General features: G+C 37.3%; 1 long non-coding RNA gene across 1 annotated transcript; it reads right to left on the bottom strand.

The window, feature by feature from the left end:
- Nucleotides 1-8,099: 8,099 nt before the first annotated feature.
- LOC122496057 lies at nucleotides 8,100-22,003 on the bottom strand. Its single transcript, XR_006300662.1, has 2 exons — nucleotides 21,726-22,003; nucleotides 8,100-8,284 (listed from the first exon to the last, which is right to left on the bottom strand). It is a non-coding gene; the product is annotated as an uncharacterized LOC122496057 (long non-coding RNA).
- Nucleotides 22,004-25,775: the final 3,772 nt, after the last annotated feature.

Raw genomic sequence — 25,775 nt, 5'->3', positions numbered from 1 at the left:
ATTTCCCTGATAAGGAGCGACGCTGAACATCTTTTCATGTGCCTGTTGGCCATCCGGATGTCTTCTTTAGAGAAGTGTCTATTCATGTTTTCTGCCCATTTCTTCACTGGGTTATTTGTTTTTTGGGTGTGGAGTTTGGTGAGCTCTTTATAGATTTTGGATACTAGCCCTTTGTCCGATATGTCATTTGCGAATATCTTTTCCCATTCCGTTGGTTGCCTTTTAGTTTTGTTGGTTGTTTCCTTTGCTGTGCAGAAGCTTTTTATCTTCATAAGGTCCCAGGAATTCACTTTTGCTTTTAATTCCCTTGCCTTTGGGGATGTGTCGAGTAAGAGATTGCTACGGCTGAGGTCAGAGAGGTCTTTTCCTGCTTTCTCCTCTAAGGTTTTGATGGTTTCCTGTCTCACATTTAGGTCCTTTATCCATTTTGAGTTTATTTTTGTGAATGGTGTGAGAAAGTGGTCTAGTTTCAACCTTCTGCATGTTGCTGTCCAGTTCTCCCAGCACCATTTGTTAAAGAGGCTGTCTTTTTTCCATTGGATGTTCTTTCCTGCTTTGTCAAAGATGAGTTGGCCATACGTTTGTGGGTCTAGTTCTGGGGTTTCTATTCTATTCCATTGGTCTATGTGTCTGTTTTGGTGCCAATACCATGCTGTCTTGATGATGACAGCTTTGTAGTAGAGGCTAAAGTCTGGGATTGTGATGCCTCCTGCTTTGGTCTTCTTCTTCAAAATTCCTTTGGCTATTCGGGGCCTTTTGTGGTTCCATATGAATTTTAGGATTGCTTGTTCTAGTTTCGAGAAGAATGCTGGTGCAATTTTGATTGGGATTGCATTGAATGTGTAGATAGCTTTGGGTAGTATTGACATTTTGACAATATTTATTTTTCCAATCCATGAGCAGGGAATGTCTTTCCATTTCTTTAAATCTTCTTCAATTTCCTTCAGAAGCTTTCTATAGTTTTCAGCATACAGATCCTTTACATCTTTGGTTAGATTTATTCCTAGGTATTTTATGTAGAAGCATTATTTATAATAACCAAATTATAGAAGCAGCCCACATGTCCATTAATAGATCAATGGATAAAGAAGATGTGGTATATATAGATACATATAATGGAATACTACTCAGCCTTATAAAAGAATGAAATCTTGCCATTTGCAACGACATGGATGGGGCCAGAGAGTATAATGCTAAGTGAAAAAGTCAGAGAAAGACAAATACCATATGATTTCGCTCATATGTAGAATTTAAGAAACAAAACAATTGAGCAAACGCAAAACAAAAAGAGAGAGACAAACCGAGAAATAGACTCCTAAGTCAGAAAACAAACTGATAGTTACCAGAGGGGAGGTAGATGGGTGGGGGGCAGGGGGGTGGTGAAATAGGCGATGGGGATTAAGGAGGGCACTTGTCATGATGAGCACTGGGTGATGTATGCAGTTGTTGAATCACTGTGTTGTATACCTGAAACTAATATAACACTGTATGTTAATTATACTGGAATTAAAATTTTAAAAGAGAGAAAGAGAGAGATAAACTGTTAATTTGACCTTGCTTAGGATCTATAGCCTGGTGGCTTCTAGAGATATGATAAATTCTAAGCCCCTCAGCCTGTCATACAAGACCCTTTAACCTGGCTCCCAGCTTCCTCATTGGTCCTATCTCCCACTACTCGTCAACTTAGGTAGTGACATTTCTCGTAGAGGTGCAGTCTAGAGTGGTCATGTAGAACACACTCTGTGGGGCTATGCTGCCTGCTTTGTCACTCCTTAGCTGAGGGACCTTGGGCAAGTTGTTAACCCTCTTTATGCCTCAGTGTCCTCATATGTGTAATTAGGAACAGGATAATAATCACCATATTATCCTCATAGGATTAATGTGAAGGTTAGATGAGTTTACTAGTTAAATACCAAGAATAGTCAGCCATTAATATTCTCCTTAATAGTTCTTTTACACCTCTACCCTTTTGTTAGTTGTATTTGCTCTGTCTAGAATTCTCTCCACTTTGCTCCCTCCTTTCTATCTCCCTCCTTTGGTAGCTACATAGCAATCAGACTTTAAATTTCAAAGAAAAACTCACCTCTCTTAAACCCTTCTCCATTCTACCAAAGTATTCATTTCTCCTCTGGACTTCCAAAGCATTTATTCATTACTTTTGCCCTCTTTGCATAAAAAAAGAACAGTTATAGTACAGCTGTGATCACGGAGGCATAAGGGCTCAAAAGAGAGAGGCTTAAAGAGCTTCTATCAGCATATTGCAAAAGAACATACATTATGCCTCAATTGTGAACTTGAAGCAACTAAAGATGGAGAGAATAAGAGTTTTCTGCAATTTGGCAGAAAATTCCTGATTACTTCCTTCTTAAAGACATTTCCAATGCCTTCTTCTCACATGGAGAACAAGAAACAGAAACTTAAATTTCATCTTTGATCTAGGAAACATCTGTAACCCCAAACCACATTATACTAGGAGGGAAATCAGAGAAATGATAAATGACTTAGCACAACACAGGGAGGTCATATCTAAGTGCCTGCATTTGTTGGCCAGAAGCAAGCCAATTTGACTTGCAGGATGCCAGTGTGGCTCAGAAAGTAGAGATACAAATACCCTGAAGAGTAAGGATGAGTAGTATTAACAAGATTGTTGAGAAGTCTGTAATAAGAAAAAGTGGATCCTCACATCTTCATTCCCAAATCTCTCAGCCTGGTAACCATCCCTCTGGAAAAATTTGAACCATAGAGGATACTAACAAAGAATGGTGAGGTAAAGTGAAAGAGTGAAAACAGAATTTTAAGTAAAAATCTGCATATTAAAGCTTGAAGTACCCTGCCAGCCCCCATCCTTTGCCTGTTCTAAATATGAGCAGTTAGGTATACCTTCCATAGGGGAAAATTCGTCCCTGGAGAAACTGATCACATAACCAGAGAAACGTCCTTTAGCTATTGATATAAGGAGTCCACAAGGAAAAGAGTATGTTGGTCAAACCCAGGGTTTCTTAACTTATGCACTATTAACATTTTGGACCAGATAATGCAGGGTTGGGGGCTGCTGTCCTTGTGCATTTTAAGATATTTAGTGGCATCCTTGGCTTCTACCCACTAGATACCAGTAGTATCTTTACATAATCAAAGATATCTTCAGACATGGCCAAATGTCTGTCAGTGGTAGGGGGTGGGGATGAGAAATCACCTCTGCTAGAGAACCACTGACCTACAATGAAGTTCACCAGTTTGCAAGCCAGTCCCTACAGAGAGAGTTTCTAATCTGCTTTCTAGTAGATCACCAGCTCTGTGAGCAAGCATAGACTCTGACATGAAAGACAAAGACCAAAACAAAAAATAAACTGTAATTAATATCCCTAGAGACGTAAGAGATGTTTCATATTGAAACAAGACTAATATGTTACATGATAGGAACAGAGAACAAGAAAGGACTCTTAAAAAAAGAAAGTATTATCAAAATAATTTTTAAATTTTGACATAAGTGTTAGACAAAAAAGTGGAATGAATCTCACCAAAAGTAAAATAAGACAAAGACTGAACATAAAACAAAAGAGTATTAGAGTACCAGCCCTAGAAGATTGACATCTAACTAATAAGTGTTCCAGGAGGTAAAAAGTAAAACTAAGTTATCAAATAACTTAAGAAAATAGTTGGAGGGGTTGGGAGTGCAGACAAAATAGGTGAAGGGGATTAATAGGTATAAACCTCCTTACAAAATAAATAAGTCATGGACATGTAGTGTACTGCATAAGGAATAATACTGTAATAACTTTGGTAACAGAAGGTAACTAGACCTATCATAGAGATTATTTCATAATGTATAAAAATATTAAATCCCTATGATGTACACCCGAAACTAATAGGATATTGTAGGTCTATTATACTTTAGTAAAAAAAGAGAGAAAAAAAGAAAATTGTCTAAAACTTAAGGGCAAGAATCTCCAGATATTAGTGGCTGGGTGACTAGTAAAATAGATTTTAAGAAAGTACCCATATCAACTTCACTATATTGAACTGTAGGGGAAAAAAGATATTAAAACCAAACAGGGAGAAAAATAGATAAATACAAAAGACTGGGAATCACAATGACATTAAACTTTTCCATAGCAAGATTAGAAACAAAAAGACAATGGATCAATGCATTCAAAAATATTTTGGTACGGGTGCCTGGGTGGCTCAGGTCATGATCTCGTGGTTTGTGGGTTTCAGCCCACATTTGGTTCTGTGCTGACAGCTGAGAGCCTGGAGAGTGCTTCAGATTCTGTGTCTTCCTCTCTCTCTGCCCCATCCCCAATTGCTCTCTCTCTCTCTCTCTCTCTCTCTCAAAAATAAACATTAAAGAAAATTTGGTGGGGGGGGCGCCTGGGTGGCTCAGTCGGTTAAGCATCCGGCTTCAGCTCAGGTCATGATCTTGTGGTTCCTGAGTTCGAGAGCCCTGCCTCAGGCACTGTGCTGACAGCTGTGAGCCTGGGGCCTGCTTTGGATTCTGTCTCCTTCTCTATTTGGCGCTCTCCTGCTCGTGCTCTGTCTCTCTCTCTCTCAAAAATAAATAAACATTAAAAGTTTAAAAAAATTTTTAAATCTTTTGATAAATAATTTATATCTGTGAATTTTATACCCTGTCAAATTATCAATCAAGATGTTTATGATAGGTATGAAATGGTAAGATTTAGTCGTAGGTTCAAAGAAAACTAAGAAAATTAAAGAAAGCCAATTATCAACTGCAGGAAAAATAGGAAAGAAAAGGTAATCATAGTATTTTCTTTTTTGCTGTTCAGCATGAATATTTTGAATATTCATGATTATGAATATTTTCATATTTGATGAAATAAGTGATGAAAATATTCAAATATTTTGAATAACTAGTAATGAATATTTTTATAATCAAAGCAGAAAATCATTGAATATAGAATAAATACACAAAAAATGAACTAAACTAAAAACCCCTGTTAATACAATATCAAAAGGATGGAGGGAGGAGACAAAAAGGGTATAAGAAAGAGAAAAATTCTCACTTGCCATAGCAGGAAAAAACAGAGGACCTCCTCCATTTCTAGTAGTATAGTGGTTATATGCTGAAAACAATTGAAGAGTGCTGGGTAAAAGGTAAAACATCATCTTCTTAAAAGCATTAATGAACTGATAAGGAAGAAATGAATTCTCAAGCCAGATCTTCAGTGGAGGCTGGAACTCAGGTTAAGTGGAGAGGCTGACTTTTGCTGAATTTGGCAAACTTGCTTTTAAGCTTTTGGGGGGGAAAAGAGATAAAGCCCAGATCCTAGTCAGGGTGAGTCTAATTGATGTTCCTCTTCTATAAGCCTGGGATTTCAAAAGGGTGCACACCCTCAGAGTGACGTGAACTATAAATAAACCTTCACACTTTTCCCCTCAGGGACTCTGAGAATCATCTATTTCGAGTTTTGACACAAACAGAATGGGTATATACCTCAGATCCCAGCAGGAAACAGCACAAGTCAACTGGGTAATTAAGGAGAGTAAGAATTGGTCTATTTATAAAGGTGTAGGCAGGTGTTAGGGAAACCAACATAAGATGGGGAAGAACCATGGTGATAGCACTTGCAGGAAGTTTTTACCACCTCTAAATGTGAAGAGTATGGTTGCAGATCCCAGAGAAAGTAGCTGTTTGAAGAGGGATGCCGGAGAACATAGCCAGTCCGTAGCCACCCTGCAAGGAGCAAGCCAGGGATTCCACTTCCATTCTCCCCTGCTGCTGTTCTACAGGTACCTCTCTATCCAGTTCTGAGAACTTTACTGTGAGCAGTTGTTTTTTTTTCTTAACATTTATTTATTTTTGAGAGAGACACACACAGAGTGTGATTAGGGGAGAAGAGAGAGAGACACAGAATCTGAAGCTGGCTACAGGCTCTGAGCTGTCATCACAGAGCCCGACATGGGGCTCGAACTCACGAACCATGAGATCATGACCTGGGCCAAAGTCAGACACTTAATCGACTGAGCCACACAGGTGCCCATACTGTAAGCAGTTTTTAAGGCAGGCTCTGACCTTCAGTGAAGCAAGGTTCTTTACATAGTGCTATGAGCCTACATCAGACCTTTTCTCATGGGTGGCGATAAAGCTCACAGAGAAGGCTTTCCCTGGAGTCTCTTCCAGGACCAGAATCACATTCAGTACATACTTTAATGTAAATCTTATGATTCCTTTTGGGAAGTTCCTATCTGAGACATGCTTCTAACATGAAGCTCTTTTGTAGAGATCATTGACATCTTAAAGTTCAAAATTGATCAGCTCTGGTTTTTAGGTTTGTCCTTTTATGTAGAATTTGATTACTTGCCACCAGCAGATATCTCGTACAAAATGGTCACTAGTTGTAATCATAACTTTATTATATATATGATATATATAAATTATATATAATATTATAAACATATATTTCCCACTAAGGGAAAAGGAAGATCATTTCCTCCAAGCTTTACCTGTATTTTGCCTGTGGCACCTCACTTTCTTTACCTGATGTCTTAGTTCAGGCTGCTATAAACAAGATGCTATAGACTGGGTGGCTTAAACAGCAGAAATTTATTTCTCACAGTATCAGAGACTGGGAAGTCCAAGATCAGGGAGAGGACTCTCTTCCTGGTTTGCAGGTGGCCATCTTCTTGCTGTGTCCCCACATGGAGGACAACAGAGAGGAAGCAAGCTCTCTCAAGTCTCTCTCTCTCTTTTTTTTTTAAACATTTTTATTCATTTTTGAGAGACAGAGACAGGGCATGAGTTGGGGAGGGGAAGAGAGAGAGGAAGACACAGAATTGGAAGCAGCCTCCAGGCTCTGAGCTGTCAGCACAGAGCCCGATGTGGGGCTCAAACCCACAAACCATGAGATCATGTCCTTAGCTGAAGTTGGACGCTTAACCAATTGAGCCACTCTGGTGCCCCTCGAGTTTCGTCTTGTAAGGGCACAAATCCCATCATGAGGACTTCACCCATTGACCTAATTACCTCTCGAAGGCTCTATTTCCAAATACCATCACATTGGAGATTAGCGTTTTAGCATAAGAATTTTGGAGGGACACATTCAATCTTTAGCTCCTGACCTCTCTACAATCTGGACAGCTGAGTAGCTTACTAAACTTAAGCAGTCCCTGTAACAAACAATCCACCAACAATCAAACAGATGAGGCAATTTGAAATACATATATGCGAAAATACAGTTCTATCTCTACACCGTGCACAAATGAATTCCAAATCGATTAAATGAACAAATAGAATAACTTTATAAACCTGAGTTAGGAGAGGCATTCCTGAATAAGGAAAAAGAAAAGAATCATGTTTTTTGCTATATACCACCTAAATTTTATCCATGAGGTATTATTGCAAAGCACCTATGTTTATGACATTTTAAGGGACACTGATATGTTTTAGACAAGGAAACAAAAATGATACTGGCTCCAAAATTTTAAAACATCTGATTAAATGTTTAAAATATAGGGGCACCTGAGTGGCTCATTTGGTTAAATACCCAACTCTTGATTTCAGTTCAAATCATGATCTCATGGTTCATGGGATGGAGCCCACATCAGACTCTGCCTTAACAGCATGAAGCCTGCTTGGGATTCTCTCTCTTTCTCCCTCTTTCTCTACCCCTCCCCCGCTCATGCTATCTCTGTCTCTCTGAAAATAAGAAATAAACCTAAAAAAAATTTTTTTTAAAATTTTTTAACGTTTATTTATTTTTGAGACAGAGAGAGACAGAGCATGAACGGGGGAGGGTCAGAGAGAGGGAGACACAGAATCTGAAACAGGCTCCAGGCTCTGAGCTGTCAGCACAGAGCCCGACGCGGGGCTCAAACTCACGGACCGTGAGATCATGACCTGAGCCGAAGTCGGCCACCCAACCGACTGAGCCACCCAGGCGCCCCAAACCTAAAAAATGTTTTAAACAAAAATAAAATATAATATGTCAACTGGTGAACTGTAACTCATCTCAATGTTCATATATAATCATTTATATAAATATAATACAATTTATATCATGACAAAAAATAATTTATACCTAATAAAATTAGAAAACTATAGATTTTTTTGTTTGTTTTTTGAATCTTATAAGAGAACACACTTCACGTGGGAAATGGAAGCAGTTTAATGAGGCTGATTGGATACGGGAAAGATGATGGATCTTGGTTTGGCTTAGGGCAGCCCTGGTCACTCCCAAATGTCATTGTTGTCTATTGCCCAGATTCAGCTCCATCTGGCCCTCATCCATGTTCTCCTCTGAAGACTTTACACATCAGTGGTATTAATCTGAAAAATACAGAACATCTCCTTAAAATGTGAAGACGTTTTCTGTCTCTGGACTTACATTCTTCTTCCTAGAGTTGCACTTTCCTTTGCCCCTGAAAGTAAACCTTCTAGAAACTGAATGATACTAGGCAGTTTTATGCATAATGCATGCTCAGTGAAAGCCAGTAAAGCCCAAATAAAATCAGCTTCATTTTCTCTATTCTGATGTTATTTCCCCCTAATAACCTTTTAGGGAAGCAGTAGCTGATTTTGTAACTTTTTTTTCCCCAATTATCTTAATGATTCTACATACCAGCAATTTATCAGGATCCGTAACTGACAGTACCAATTATTCATAATTGTAACTTTTTATAACCACATTTACATTTACGTCACTTCTATTTTGCAGTGAGGGAAAAAAAAAAGACAAATTATAAAGAACTAGTTTCTCTTTTGATTCTCCCCTGTAAGTACAAGAACAGTAGATAAAAGATATTTTTAAATCCTGAAAGCACTAGTTGTATATCTTTTATACTTAGTTAGACTCTATATATCTAAGCAGTTATTTGAGCGTGTGGAGCATATTATATCAAAATGAAGATCCTTAATTCCATGCTTCTATTATAGCATTTCTCACATTGAATTGCAATCACTTTTTCCACAATCATTTCTGATTGTAAGTTCTCTAAGAAATTCTTACCTAGCTTTATGTCCTAGAAATAGCATGTTCTTATCTCCTGGAAGATGCTTAATATGTGGTTTTTAAATAATTAATTTGTACAGCTGCATTACATTTATATAGAAATGATTAAAATGTATCATTACTTATCCTCAAATAGTAAACTGCCATTTACAATGCATTTCAAGTCTATTGGAAGCCATCTCCAGTAATTCTCTTCTCTGTGTACTACATCATAGTTTTTCATTTCTATTGCACTATCTTCCTCAGCAATGACATGTTCTGATTTCTTCTTATCTTAAAAAAATTATCTTGATCTGTCTTCAGCCATTTTCTCTCTTCAGCCATCACCCCAAACCTCTGTTCCCCTTTACAGAGAATCCCTCTAAATGTTTTCTGTATTATTGTCCATAACCCCAGTTGAGGAGTGGGCAGTGGTGATGTCTTGGCTGGTTAATTAATTCCCGGAAGCAGCAAAACTGGAAAATTAGAGCGAAGGAAGTCTGGGAAAATATATGTAGATAGATTTCTGGGAGTAGGCAGAGAGAAGTAGAGCTTTTTGGTTTGCTTTAGTAGCCACCAGAAAACACCCACTGTAGATGAAACACTGCAACGGGTGAACTGAGTAACTCTTCTTAGCTGACCCAGTGCTTGAACAATGTGCCCACACACAGGGTAGCCATGGTGGCAGCACTGGAAGTTAAAAATGGGCACAGCATTACAGGCTCTCTCCCCATAGATGCCACTGCTGAATACAGAACTGGGAAGCAACAAATGGAGACCAAAGCTGTGTTCTCAGTATAGTAGCCCCTGAGGAGCACCTGGGTGGCTCAGTCAGTTAAGCATCTGACTTCAGCTTAGGTCATGATCTCGAGGTGCATGAGTTCAAGCCCTGCGTTGGGCTCGGTGCTGACAACACAGAGCCTGGAACCTGCTTCAGGTTCTGTGTCTCTCTATCTCTGTGTCCCTCCCCCACTCATGCTCTGTCTGTCTGTCTGTCTCTCTCTCATAAATAAATAAACATTAAAATATATATATATATATGGTAGCCCCTGAGAAGACCAGCTAGTCTCTTGGATAAACTGATTATTGTGGATCTTTTCAATCCTGGAGGAGCAGTAATTAGTCTTTGACTAAGGATGAATAAGGATGTGACTTCCCTGCCTGCAGTACTTTTTTTTTCTTTGCTATTTTTTTTTTTTTGGTAGAGTTGACACACAATGTTACATTAGTTTCAGGTGTGTGATGTAGTGATTTGATAAATTTATACATTATGCTGTGCTCATAAGTGTAGATACCATCTGTCCTGACATGTCACTATTACAATATCATTGACTATATTCCTTATACTGTGCCTTTTATTCCTATGACTTACTCATTCCTTAACTGGAAGCCTGTACCTCCCACTCCCCTTCACTCATTTTGCCCATTCCCCTACCTCCTTCCCTCTGGCAACCACCAGTTTGTTCTCTGTATTTACAGGTCTCATTCTGCTTTTGGTTTGTTCATTTTTTGAGGTATTTTTAGATACCATATGAGTGGAATCATATGGTATTTGTCTTTCTCTGACTGATTTATATCACTTAGCATGATACCATCTAGGTCCATCCATTTGGTCTCAAATGGCAATATCTCATAATATTTTTAAGTTTATTTATTTATTTTGAGAGAGAGAGAGAGAGAGAGAGAGAGAGAGCGAGCACAGGAGGAGGCAGAGAGAGAGGGAGAGAGAATCCCAAGCAGTCTCCACATTGACAGCGGAGTCTGAATGATCTCATGATATTTTTTATGGCTGCATAATATCCCATTGTATATGTATACCACATTTTTCTTATCCATTTGTCTATTGATGGACACTTAGGTTGCTTCCATATCTTGGCTGTTGTAAATACTGCAATAAACATAGAAGTACATATACCTTTTGAATTAATGTTTTCATTTTCTTTTGGTCAAATACCCAATGGTGGAATTATTGGATCATATGATATTTCTATTTTTAGGTTTGAGGACCCTTCATACTGTTTTCCACAGTGCTTGTACCAATTTACACTCCCACCAACAGTGCACGAGAGTGCCTGTTTCACCACATTCTTGCCAACACTTGTTATTTCTTGTCAGTTTGATTTTAGCCATTCTGACAGGTGTGAGATGATATTTTACTGTGATTTTGATATACATTTCCATGATGGTTAGTGATGCTGAGACTTTGTCAAGTGTCTGTTGGCCATCTATATGTTTTCTTTGGGAAAATGTCTATTCAGTTCCTCTGCCCATTTTTTAATTTGATTGGGTTTTTTTGGTGTTCAGTTGTATAAGTTCTTTATGTATTTTGGATATTAAGCCCTTATCAGATATATCATTTGTAAATATATTCTCTCATGCAGTAGGTTGTCTTTTTGTTTCAGTTTTGTTGGTTTCCTTTGCTGTGGAAAAACTTTTCATTTTGATGTGCTCCCAAAAGTTTATTTTTGCTTTTGTTTTCCTTGCCTGAGGAGACATAGCCAGAAAAATGTTACTATGGCCAGTGTCAAAGAAATTACTGTCTGTGTCCTCTTCTAGGATTTTTATGATTTTAGGTCTCAACATTTAAGTCTTTAATCCACTTTGAGTTTATTTTTGTGTATGATGTTACAAAGTGGTCCAGTTTCACTTTTACAGGTAGCTGTTCAGTTTTCCCAAAACCATTTGTTGAAAAAACTTTCCCCCATGGTATATTCTTGCCTCTTTTGTCAAAGATTAATTGACCATATAATCATGGGTCTATTTCTAGGGTTTCTATTCTGTTCTATTGATCTATGTGTCTATTTTTTTTGCCATTACCATACTTTTTGATTACAACAACTTTGTAATATATCTTGAAACCTGGTATTGCGATACCTCCAGATTTGTTCTTCTTTCTCAGGATTGCTTTGGCTATTCAGGATCTTCTGTGGTTCCATACAAATTTTAGTATTATTTGTCCTAGTTTGGTGAAAAATACTGTTGGTATTTTGATAGGGATGGTATTGAATCTGCAGATTACTTTGGGTGATATGGACATTTTAACAATATTAATTCTTCCGATTCATGAGCATGGAATACCTTTGCATTTGTTTGTGTCATCTTCAATTTCTTCAATGTCTTTCATCAATGTTTTATAGTCTTTGAAGTACAGGACTTTCACTTCTTTGGTTTAGTTTATTCCTAGGTGTTTTATTCTTTTTTGGTACAATTGTAAATGGTGGTTTTTTTCTTAATTTCTCTTTCTCCTACTTTGTTATTAGTGTACAGAAACACTACTGATTTCTGGTTATTAATTTTGTATCATGTCACTTTATTGAATTAATTTATTCTAGTAGTTTTTTTGCTGGAGTCTTTAGGTTTTTTTATGTATAGTATCACATTGTCTGCAAATGATGACAGTTTAACTTTTTCTTTGCCAGTATGGATGCCTCTTATTTCTTTTTTCTTTTCTGATTGCTGTGGCTGGAACTTCCAGTACTACACTGGGTAAAGCTGGCAAGAATGGACATCCTTGTCTTGTTCCTGACCTTAGAGATAAAGCTCTCAGTTTTTCACCATTGAGTATGATGTTAGCTGTGAGTTTTTCATATATGGCCTTTGTTGTTTTGAAGTATGTTCCTCTAACCCCACTTTGTTGAGAGTTTTTATCATGAATGGATGTTGAATCTCGTCAAATGCTTTTTCTGCATCTATTGAGATGATCATATAATTTTTATCCCCGTTTTGTTGATGTGGTGTATGACATCAATTGATTTGCAAATATTGAACCATCCTTTCACCCCAGGAATAAATCCCATTGATCATGGTGAATGATCTTGTGAATGTATTGCTGTATGCAATTTGGTAATATTTTGTTAACGATTTTTGCATCTCTGTTATCAGGGATATTGGCATATAGTTTTCTTTTTTTGTAGTGTCTGTCTGATTTTGGTCTCAGGATAATCCTGGCCTTGTGGAATATATTTGAAACTTCTATTTTTTGGAATTGTTGGGGGAGAATAGGTATTAACACTTTTTTAAAGGTCTGGTAGAATTCACCTGTGAATCCATCTGTTCCTTGACTTCTATTTTTTGGTCATTTTTTTTTATTACCAATTCCGTTTCATTACTTATAACTGTTCAGATTTTCTATTTCTTCCTGGTTAAGTTTTGGAAGATTGTATGCTTCTAGGAATTTATCCACTTCTTCTAGGTTCTTTAGTTTGTTGGCATATAATTTTTAGTAGTATTCTTTTATAATCGTTTGTGTTTTTACAGTGTCAGTTGTTATTTCTCATCTCTCATTTCTGATTTTGTTTATTTGGGTCTTTTCTTTTTTTTTCTTGTTGAGTCTGCCTGCAGTAGTTTTGACAGCACCACTCTCTATGGGCTTATAGAATGTACTTTACCAAAATGAGATCCTGTGAAACACTGTCACAGACTGAAGAAACCATTTCACAGCAAAAGGGTGTGTGACCATAGGCATATGGCCATGGGACACACTAATTCTGCACATACCACATTCCCCAGAACATCAGCCTGATAGATCTTTGGAATGGCTCAGTTAAGGTGCCAGCTTGGAGACAAGGTCCCACAGTGTTGCTGCAGAGTCCTTCAGGATGTGATATATGCATTGAACAAATGCGTGATGTATCGTACCTGCTCTTCAAAAGTGCATTACACAAGTCCAGAAATCAAGCAACAAGCTCCTCTCAGCATCACTTTCATGAGCCCACTTGCAGAATATATGTTTCCCACCTCTGCAACTCTGGATTAGATGTCCTCATTCCCAAAGAGGAGGGAATACTTTCACCAGTCACATAATGATGTTTCACTGAACCCACAACTACAGCTAATGCCTGGTCACTTTGGACTTCTCATGTTCTTGGGTCAACAAGCAAAGAAAGGACTTATTCTATTGTTTGTAATAATTGACTGTGATTACAAGGTTGCTGCTAATTTCTGGGTCAGGAAATAGCTTGCAACTTAAAGGACTAATAGGAACATCCCTTAGTGTTTCCATTCCCAGTGAATAATAATAAACAGTGAATGCACTAACTATGGCCTGATGGAGTAAGACAGTCAAAGCCTCAGTACCCCCAGAGATGAAGGTATTGGTGATTCCACCAGGCAGAGAATCCAGAGAGGCTGAAATAATGGCCAAGTATAGGGAAAATATTAAACGGGTTGAGGAGGAGAAGGATGAAGAATACAAGTTGTAGTCTTGGGAACAGGTGCAGGAACAGGAACTATGACTTGTTTCACTGACCCTCCCATTGTAAATCTGTTCTTTAAGAGATTATGTGCAACCCCCATTGTAAGTGGTTGGTTGTCAGTAGAGCATATCTCAGTGGTGCACGGATTCAACTCTAACAGACATTTGTGGTACCTTGTACACATGCTCTCAGTTCATTTGATATAAATGTAGCTATGATGGGACAGTTCTACTTGGTATACCCTCAACTTATACCCCAGCTTTTCTATCCTTTTCTACCTAATGGGATACCAAGTTTATCAAACTAAGTTTTGTTTTGTATTTAAATGATTCAACTGCCAATGAAAGTGTTATGAAACAGATTAATGTTCAGGATTTCACTTAAAAGTTGATATTCCCAGCACAAGTGACAACAGCAATGAAAAGATAAATTAGACATTATCCACATTAAATTTTTTGTGATTCAAAATACACCATCAAGGACGTGAAAATGGGAGAAAATTTTTGCAAATCATATAGCTGATAAGGGAATTGTATCTGGAACATATTAAGAACTCTTACAATTCAATAATAAAAAGACAAATAATTCAATTTAACAATGAGCAAAGGATGTGAACAGACTTTTCTCCTAAGAAGATATACATGTGGCCACCAAAGCACAGGAAAAGATGCTCAGTGTCATTAGTCATAAGGGAAATGCAAATCAAAACCACAATGAGCTTCCAGTTCACACCCTATAATCAAAAGAATAGCTCTAATAATAAAAAAAGAGACAGATAATAATCCCTTCTACACTCCCAGTAGAAATGTAAGTAGTAGTCACTTTGGAAAACAGTCTGGAAGTTCCTCAAAATACAAAACATAAACCTAGCAATCCCACTCATAGGTATATACCCAAGAGAAATGAAAATGCATGTCCATCCAAAACTAGTACACAAATGTTCACAGCAGCATTATTCATTAACGGCCCAAAAGTAGAAGTAACCCAAATGTCCATCAATTAATAAATGGATTTTTCTGGTATGCACACTGGTGCAGCCACTCTGGAAAACAGTATGGAGGTTCCTCAAAAAATTAAAAACAGAACTACCATATGACCCAGCAATTGTACTACTAGGTACTTATCCAAAGGATACAAGTATGCTGTTTCGAAGGGGCACATGCACCCCAATGTTTATATCAGCACTATTGACAATAGCCAAAGTATGGTAAAAGCCCAAGTGTCCATTGACTGATAATGTATAAAGAAGTGGCATATATATACAATGGAATATTACTTGGTGATTAAAAAGAATGAAATCTTGCCATTTGCAGCTATGTGAATGGAACTAGGGTGTATTATGCTAAGCGAAATAAGTCAGTCAGAGAAAGATAAATATATGGCTTCACTCATATGTTGAATTTTAAATATAAAACAGATGAACATAAGGGAAGGGAAGCAAAAATAATATAAAAACAGGGAGGGGAACAAACATAAGAGACTCTTAAATATAGAGAACAAACTGAGGGTTGCTGGAGGGGTTTTGTGGGGGGATGGGGTATATGGGCAAGGGGCATTAAGGAGGACACTTGTTGGGAGGACCACTGGGTGTTATATGTAGGATATGAATCACTGGATTCTACTCCAGAAATTATTATTGTACTATATGCTAACTAACTTGGATATAAATTTTTTTTAATAAATAAATAAATAAATAATGGATTTTTTAAAAGCTGGCCTATCTATACTATGGAATAGTATTCAGTAATAAAAATAAATGAAATAACAATAACTTGGTAAAAGATAAATGAATTCAGAAAACATAGTGTCAGTGAAAAATGCCAGTCACAAAGAACCACATATTGGATGATTCAAAGTATGTGAAATGTCCAATACAGGCAAATCCACAGAGAAAAAAAGTAGGCTAGTGGTTGCTTAGGGTGGGAGGAAAAATGTCTACTAGTAGGTACAGGTTTTTCATGGGGGAGAAAATAAAAATGTTCTAAAATTGATTGTGATGATGATTGCACAACTCTGTGAATATACTAAAAGCCATTGGAGTGTATAGCTTAAATGGGTGAATGGTATGGTATGTGAATTATATCTCAATAAAGCTGTTATTAAAAATAATAGGGTAAACTAAGGATTGGGGAAATTGGAAACTGTACTATCTTCCCAATTTTTCTATAAACCTAAAATTATTCTAAAATAAAATATTTACTTAAAAAATAACTATGTCACCAATCCAAATTGTTCGTTAAAATAATGAAAGCCCAGTTTGGAGAGGTCTGTAATAAACTGACAAAGGATTATTTGTTTTAGTGTATCTGTCAGAGTTCAAACAGAGAGGCAATACCACTAGGATATACATATATACATAAGAGAATTGGTTATAGCAGTGTGATATTATGTAATTGTAAAGCTTAATAAATCTCTGTGGGGCTGTTATTTTCTGCTTCTGATGCTAAAACTTGAAGTCTACAGGACAGGCAATGGGAAGGGGAAATTGACGTAAGTGTAGGGAAAGCAAATATAAGCTAGAGTTCATACACATGAGCTGGAGTCACTGTGAATGTTCTGAAATTTGTGTCAGTTGTTGTTGCTTCTGATCTTGATAGTATGGGTGTCCTATAGAAACCAGTGGAAAGCTGAGCTAGCACACATGCCTCACACAAACCAATGTCCAATAAATATTTGTTGAATAAATCAATAGATTTAAATAATGTCTATGAAAATATTTTTGTGAACTATAAAATTTTATATAACTGGAATTGCTTTTATCATTAATACTCTGATTGCTTGAAATTTATCTTGTATTTTAATGATGTCGATGATAAATAACTCCATTTCCATTTTCTCAATAGCTGTTGAAACAGTTTACTCCCCTCTTTTTTCCCCCTGAAATCTTTTTTTCCTGATGTTCAGAGAATTGATGAGATTCTGGCATGCCCCCTCAGTTGTCCCAGCATCGTTTGTTAAAAAGATTATTATTCCCCCATTGAATTATCTTGGCACCCTTGTTGGAAATTAATTAACAATAAATGTCAGTGTTTATTTCTGGACTCTCACGCTATTGCATTGTTATCCTTATGCCTCATGTTTCTTAAATCATTTTGATGATGGAAACAAAAAGCATAACAGCACCTGATGTGGTGCTCAATGTATTGTAACATGTAAGAAAACTATATTAAAAAAACCCCACCTATATTTAAAAGGTGGAGAGGGTAAAGAGGCCTAAATAGAAGTATGTTTTCTCAAAGTGGAAAAACATTTATACCAGTAGATTATAATAAATTATATATGTATATTGTATTACTTAAAGCAGTCATTAAGAAAACTATATCAAGTGATGTACTAAAAAAGACAATAATAAATCAAGATGGAATCCTAAAAACATTCAAGTAGCCCAGAGGAGGGTAAAAATAGACACAGTGGAATGAGAAACCGGTAACAAGTAGAAAACAAGTAATAAAATGGTAGACTTAAATCCTAACATAATCAAAATTACTTTAAATGTAAATCATCTAATTATACCACTTAAGAGACAGGGATTGGCATAATGGATTTAAAAATATGATCCAACCATAGGCTATCTATAAGAAACTCACCTCAAATACAATTGTACAAGTAGGTTGAAGGTTAAAAGATGGGAAAAGATATATCATGCAAGCATTAATTAAAAAAAAACAGTAGTGGCTATATTAATATCAGATAAAGTAGACTTCAGAGAAAAGAAAATTACTGGAGACAGAGATACTTTATAATGATGAAAAGATCAGTCTACTGGGAAAATGTAATGATTCTAAGCATAATGGCTCACTCATATGTGGAATTTAAAAAACAAAACAGATGAACATGTGGGGGGAAGGGGGAGAGGGATGGCAAACCAGGAAACAGACTCTTAACTATAGAGAACAAACTGAGGGTTACTGGAAGGGAAGTAGGCAGGGGGATGGGTTAAATGGGTGATGAGTTAAGGAGGGGCATTAGTAGCAATGAGCGCTGGGTGTTGTATGTAAGTGATGAATCACTAAATTCTAACACTGTATGTTAACCAACCAGAATTTAAATAAAAAACTTGAAGGAAAAAAATAAATGTAATGGCACCAAACAACAGAACACCAAAATACATAAAACAAATCTATCCCAGTTGTCCTGTTTCTATCCCAGGAAGGGGTTTTGCTTCTGTAGGTTTGAGACATAGGCTTACATGCCTTATTATCACTGTTGTGCAAGACCCATAAAATAAGAAAACTATCACACTCAAAAGAGAGCTCAAAGGACAGGGCCAAAGATACATGTCTAGAGTAATGACTACAAAAAGGAAGACCTTAGAGGATAATGGAGTCAAGGACTCAGAGAGCTGGGGATATAGAGCACAGAATTGTAGGTTGAAACACATAAGCAACAGCTTGAAAATCAAGGCAGAATGAAGAATTTCTTGCTACAGTTGAACCAGTAGCATGTCCAGATAGCATGTTGCATGAAATCTATGAATCCTTTTTTTAATATTTTTTAAGTTTTTATTTTAATTCCAGTTTGCTAGTATACAGTGTAATATTAGATTCAGGTATACAATATAGTGATTCAACACTTCCATACAACACCCAGTGCTCATCACAGCAAGTCCACCCCTTAATCCCTATTACCTATTTCACCCATTTCTCCACTCACCTCCCCTCTGGTAACCATCAATGTGTTCTCTACAGTTAAGAACCTGTTTCTGGTTTGCCTCTCCATTCCTTCTTTTTCTCCATTTGCTTATTTATTTTGTTTCTTAAATTCTACATGTGAGTGAAGTGATATGGCATTTGTCTTTCTCCAACTGACTTATTGCACTTAGCAGAATACTCTCTAGCTCCACCCATGTTGTTGCAAATGAAAAGATTTTATTCTTTTTTATGGCTAAGTAATATTTCATTGTGTGTGTGTGTGTGTGTGTGTGTGTACCAAATCTTCTTTCTTTTCCCCTCAGATCTAAGGTTAAAGTTTAGTTTAGGACCAGAATAATGATTAGTGTTAGGGTTAGGGACACTGTGAGGGTATGTGCCTATTATCCTGCAGTTCAAAGACCTCTCCAGAGGGATAACTTTAAGGTTAGAGTTAGGGTTAGGGTTAGGGTTAGGGTTAGGGTTAGTGGTTAGTAGTTAAGGGTTAGGGTTAGAGTTAGGGTTATGGCTAGAGTTTGGGTTAGGATTAGGGAGAGGGTGTCTGGTATCCTTTAGTTTCATGAATCCTTTTAAAAGACCTAGGGCAGGGGCTCCTGGGTGGCTCAGTCTATTGAGCGTCTGTCTTCAGCTTAGGTCATGATCTCGTGGTTCATGAGATCTGTGTTGTCAGCACAGAGCCTGCTTCAGATTTCTGTCCTCCTCTTTTCTAACCCTACCCCAGTCACTCTGTCTCTCACACACACACACAAAAAAAAAAGAAAAAAAAATTAAAGGCCTAAGGCATAAAATTTACAGATAAATGTGACATAACCCAATCTTTTTCTCTTTTTTTAAAAAAATTTTTTTAACGTTTATTTATTTTTGGGACAGAGAGAGACAGAGCATGAACGGGGGAGGGGCAGAGAGAGAGGGAGACACAGAATCGGAAACAGGCTCCAGGCTCTGGGCCATCAGCCCAGAGCCCGCGGGGCTCGAACTCACGGACCGCGAGATCGTGACCTGGCTGAAGTCGGACGCTTAACCGACTGTGCCACCCAGGCGCCCCTCAATCTTTTTTTCTTAACTAAAGATTAGCACTAATATTGGTTGAGCACTTACTATTTTTCTGGCAATAGTAATAATATGCATTATCTCATAATTTTCACAATAGTTCTATTGTAATAATTTTCTATTGCTGCAATAACAATTTAGCATAACCTGGTGGCTTAAAATAACAGGTATCTTCCTGTTCTTTAGGACAGAAGTCTGACATGGCCCTCATTGAGATAAAATTAAAGTATTGGTAGGGCTGTGTTCCCTCCCATACACTTGTGGTAAGATCTGTTTCCTTGCCTTTTCTAACATCTAAAGTTGCCTACATTCCTTGGCTTGTGGACCCCTTCACCCATCTTCAAAGCTAGAAAATTCAATACTAGTTCTTTTCTCACTGCACCATTCTGACCTCTTCTCCCTTATCCTTTTATTTTTAAGGACCCTTGTGATTACATTAGATATTCTCAGATAATCCAGAATAATCTTCCTGTTTTATGGTCAATTTATTAGCACCCTTATTTTGTCTGCAACCTTAATCCCCTTTTATCATTAAAGTTACACATTTCTATTTTCCAAGCACCGGAATGTGGGCATCTTCAAAGGTATTAAGTGGGTTCTATAACCCAACACTTAATATCTGAAGCAATGAATCCTAAAAAGGGGTTATTTACTCTATTGAAATGTGCAATGTCTGGAGACATTTTTTATTGTCATGACTAGGGGGAACTGATACTGGCAGCTAGTGGGTAGAGATGCCAAACATCCTCCAATTCATGGGAAATTTCCTCACAACTAAGAATTATTAAAATGTCAATAGTGCCACTGTTGAGAAGCCAAGGTCTAAGGAAATGGAGACTTGGAGAAGTTAAGTATCTTGACCACAGTCATAGCTAATAAGTTTCAGAACCATGATCTGAACCCAGGTCCACCTGTCTTTGGATCATGAACACTTTCCAGCTTTCCCACACTGCAGCACTATACCATGAATTGTCTGTGACAAGCAACGCTGAATGTCCTCCTCCATGGATCTATTGATACACAACAAAATGAAGAGTTTTTTAGTCTCATTATTCTGAACATGCACATGTCCAGCTGCAAGGGCCTTGAAGATTTGAACAAAGCAGTCTTGTTCAGTAATTAAAGTAGGCGTAGTGCTTTCATTGAGTATAGTTCATCCAGGCTTTAAAAGTAATAAACACAGGTGTGGAGTAGCATGCTACCAGTAGTAAAGGAATTAGGCCTGGGAGATGAGATGTCATGTCAATCTTTTTCTTCTTTGCTCATCTCTCTAGTTCCTGTTGTTCCAGTTACCATCACGTCAGTTACTGACAGTATTAAGAAATATGTGTGGTCTGTGAGGAAGGATAAACACCAGAGTGTGTGCATTCTGAGTGCACTCTAAGTGTGAACCTTGGAAAGTTCTATTCTGGTGTATTTATATAGGTGAGGAACTGTATATGAAAACAATACATGATATTTATCATACACATGAAAAAAATGCTTTATCATATACAACAAAAAGTAGAATGCTCAGTCACAGATTTTTTAATGATAATGGAGTTTACTGTTTTCAACAATCACATCATTAACAACCGGTTGCATCTGAGCATTACTATTGCATAAAATATTACATCATTAAATACACACTGAAAATAATTATAACATTATTATTTTCTATAGCCACATGTTCCCTGAAGCACCAAGAATTATTTTAACATAATTATGATTTAAACTGTACAAATATCAGCACGATTTTGAAAGACTTTAATTAGAGAACACCTTTAGTTTCCATTGGGTAAACAGTTTCATTCTAACATCAATAACAGCAATTCATGTAATTACATATTTGTGTACAGGGTTTACTTGGTCTAAATGATTTAAACAGTTTGGAACAATTTTATTACCTTGTAGAGTTTCAAATTCAAGCTATCACAGCACCGCTGTAAAAAGAAAACAGTATCAACTAAATGGGACATTCCATGTATGTGAAGAAAGCTGAACACCCTTAAAAGTGGTCATTAATGATTTAAGGCTCCATAAAAATAGATCACTGTGCTACCCCTCCTGAGTTTTACCAGTTAGAAAACTAACCCATTCTCCAAGAAGTCCAAAAAGCTGGTGACTCTCTCAAGGTGACCCAACTCCTGAAATCAGCACCAAGACAAACTCTCAGGTCTCCCAGTTCTGAGCTCCTTGAGATAAGAGATCACATCCTCATTCTTGTTCTACCTACCCCAAGGGGCTTAAGCAGTGTCAGGCAGAATAATGTGTCTGCAGAATTCATTCTCTAATACTCTATTTAATTACCAAACTCTTACAAATGTCTTGTTTTACATTCAGCACTGAAATTCAATTAATTTCCTGATCTATCTACCCCTCCCCCACAACCCCTGGAGCAGTCGGTAATCCAGGAAGTAACGGGAATTCACTGGCCTCCTAGACCCTGCTGCAGAGTCATAGTCAGTATCCATTCTGAATACTGAATGTCCTTTAGCTGCTGCTAAAGGCCATGAACATCATCCTGGTTTATATCTAATAAATTTTAATTTTTTTTAATGTTTATTTATTTTTGAGACAGAGAGAGACAGAGCATGAGCACGGAAGGGGCAGAGAGAGAGGGAGACACAGAATGTGAAGCAGGCTCCAGGCTCTGAGCTGTCAGCACAGAGCCCGACGCCGGGCTCGAACTCACGAACTGTGAGATCATGACCTGAGCTGAAGTCGGACGCTTAACCGACTGAGCCACCTAGGCGCCCCTATATCTAATAAATTTTAAACTTGACTTTGAGTAAACTGCCTAACCTCTCCTCTCTCCTTAAAATGACGGTGAAAATAATAATGGTTCTATTCATGGGATTGTGAGGATTATATGAGATTATTTGCACAAGGTTCCCAGCACAGTGTCTGGCATATAATAAATTCTTAATAAAAGTTAGCTATTGTTATTATTTTGCTAGAACGTAAGTTCCTGAGGGCAGAGACTTGGTCTGTTTGGTACACAGAACAGAACAGAAATCACTTAAAAAGAGCCAAGGAGTAGAGAATACCAGGCTTTGAAGAGTTGAAGTTGGAACTAATAAATTAAAATATATCTTAATGTCTTAGCGACTATGGCAGAAGTTGGAAGCATCTTGCGTAACATAGTCTATGTTTTCTGACAAAAAAAAAAAGCAAACACATTTGTCTGCAAACACATACTGTCTCCTGGGAACAAGTAGTACCAGAAAAATTGCCAAAATTCTTCTGGATTAAGTGTGAATCTCTTAGGATTGACTCATCATTTTATGAGCAAGAGGTCAGGTGAGAAGTTTAAATCATTTCTATTTGGTTAGGATTCCTGTCACAGTCGAATGAAAATCTGCCTGTCTTTGCCTGGTTAACTTTTCCCCTTCTTATGCATATCGTATAAAAAGCCATCAGGTGTGCTAAAGTTAGGATCAGCTATTAAAAGAAAATATATTACAATTAATTTAACATATACAAATTCATTATTTATCATCAACATCATTAAAATACAAGACAAATTTCAAGCACCAGAGTATAAATAATGATAATAACAATAGCACTTATATAAAACTTTACAATCTACAAAACTATTTTCACAGACATTATTGAAATCCATTGATTTATTCAACAAATATTTATTGGATTATGTGCAAGTCATGTGTGCTAGGAGACAGTAGTTTAAAATAAAATACCCTACTTGCCTTCTTAGAATTCACAGCTTAGTGGAGCAAGTTACACCTTGAAGAAATAGTCAACCAAATAATTAATTACACTATAAGTGCCATGATGGAGAAGTACAAGGGATTATGAAAGTGTCCAACAGGGGAGCCTGACGTGGACCAAGGGGTTAGGGAAAGCTTCCCTAAGGAAGTGAAATTAAGGGTGAGGCCTGAAGAAGGAATGAATAAACATAAGCCAAGGAAGAGGAGAGTGAGCGTTAGAAGACAAAGAAACAGCCTGTGCAAAGGAGCTGAGTTGGGAAGAGGCACAGCCTATACTAGGAGGTGATAAGAGAATGCCACGGAAGCTGGGCATCCAGAGCCAAGAGCCAAGTCACATAAGATGACAGAATAGGCAGGGGGTCCAAGGGTCACATCATGCTGAGCCTTGTACACTCTTCTAAAGATTTGATCATACGACCTCATAAATTAATACATATTTGTGGATAGTACAGGGCAAAGGCATCCACAATGATGGGTGAATTCCACATGGTTTTATGCAGTCATGTTAGCAAAAGTTGAATGCCCCAAATAGCAACCCAGCTGGCTCCAAACTACTACAGCCAACAGCTGTAAAAGAGTTACCTTGGCTTTCTAAGCACCTAAATGACTTTAGAGACTAGTCTGCCAGAACATTAGCAGTGAACAGTCAAGCCTTTTCACCCTCATTCTGACTCTGACTCACTGCTTTATGACTGTGTACAAATTTTTAGGTACTTTGAGCTTCAGCTTTTTTATTTACAGAATGGAGGTAATTTTTGCCTAACCTGATTATTGTGAAGATTAACAAAGAAAGCACTTTGCGATGATAAGATAGATCTCAATGTTGATAGTTATATGATTCTGAATCATGCTTTCCTTAGTGAAATTCTTAAGTAACATTTTATTCTGGAAGGTTTTAGAATGCCTTCTTTCATATGCTTAAAAGGTAGTTTGGTGTAATAGGAAAGGCTTTGGAGATGGAAACACCTGACATCAAATGTCAGTCCTAGCACTTCCTAGGCGGGTGACAATGGTGCCACTTGAGCTTCTGTTTTTTCATCTGCTCCTTGGTAACAATAAATTCTACCTCTATTGTTATATTAAGTATCATATGACAAAACATTGGGGAGACTTATAGTACCTATTACGTAACAGATCTGCAGTAAATATTTGTTCCCTGCTTTTAGCTCCCTTTCTCAGAAGAAAAATATTTCTGTGTTGCATTTAAGAAAGTAGCGTAGATCAGCGCTTCACAGACTTCGAACATGCATAGGAAACACTTGAGGATTTGCTAAAATGCAGAGTTGGAATTAGCCGATCTGGGATAGAAAACAAGATGATGCTGTCACAACTAGTCCATAGACCATACATTAAGTAGCAAGGGTTTAGATGGTCTGGCTAGTTTACTAATGTCATCAACCTGCCATCCATATCAGAATGAGAGCTAGCTGATATTGGGATGTATCTTCGCAGATCTCCATGCTTCCTGGAGAAAGAACATAAAGTCTAGGACTTCTTATTGTTTGATTTCATTTACATTTCTTGACCCAGAAAAAAGGAGTATTCTTACCATAGAAAAATCCACTAAGAAACATTCTTAACACAGAGGTTTGCTTATAATTCACTCAAGGATCTGTTAGAAATGCTAACGAAAGCTAAACTTTGAGTTCCAAGAAGGCAAGAACCAAGTTATATTTTATACTACTCTCTCCTAGCATACGTGCCTTGCATATAACCAACATCAAATAAATATCTGTTGAATAAATCAATGGATTTCAATAATGTCTGTGAGAATATTTTTGTAAAGTTTATATAAATGGTTTTGCTATTATCACTATTCATACTCTGATTACTTAAAATTTATCATGTATTTTAATGATGCTGATGATAAATAATTCAAATTCCATTTTCTCATTACTTTTGAAACAGTTTACCCCTCTTTGCTCCTCCCCAAAACCTTTTCTTCCTGTAGTTCAAAGAATTAAAGAGATTTTGGCATAATCCTTCCTTCTCTGTCAGTTGCTTCCTTGATTCTTCCCATCCCAGGACAGTGGCAGCGCCCCCAAGGACCAGTTCTCAGCCATCTGCTCCTTTCCCCAGCCCTACCTCAGAAACTTTGTCCAACTTTATGATGTCAGCTGTCACACTATAAAGACCCAAGATGTAAGCAGGACTGCTCGCTCCTCAGCTTCAGTCCCCTAGCTTCAATTGCTGTACATTTCATTTCTGATGTCCAGCAATCAGTGT

This window comes from Prionailurus bengalensis, chromosome F2 (assembly GCF_016509475.1).
Source record: "Prionailurus bengalensis isolate Pbe53 chromosome F2, Fcat_Pben_1.1_paternal_pri, whole genome shotgun sequence".
Lineage (NCBI taxonomy): Eukaryota > Metazoa > Chordata > Mammalia > Carnivora > Felidae > Prionailurus > Prionailurus bengalensis.
Note: the sequence above shows the minus strand (reverse complement) of the source record. Positions and strands in the feature narration are given on the sequence as shown.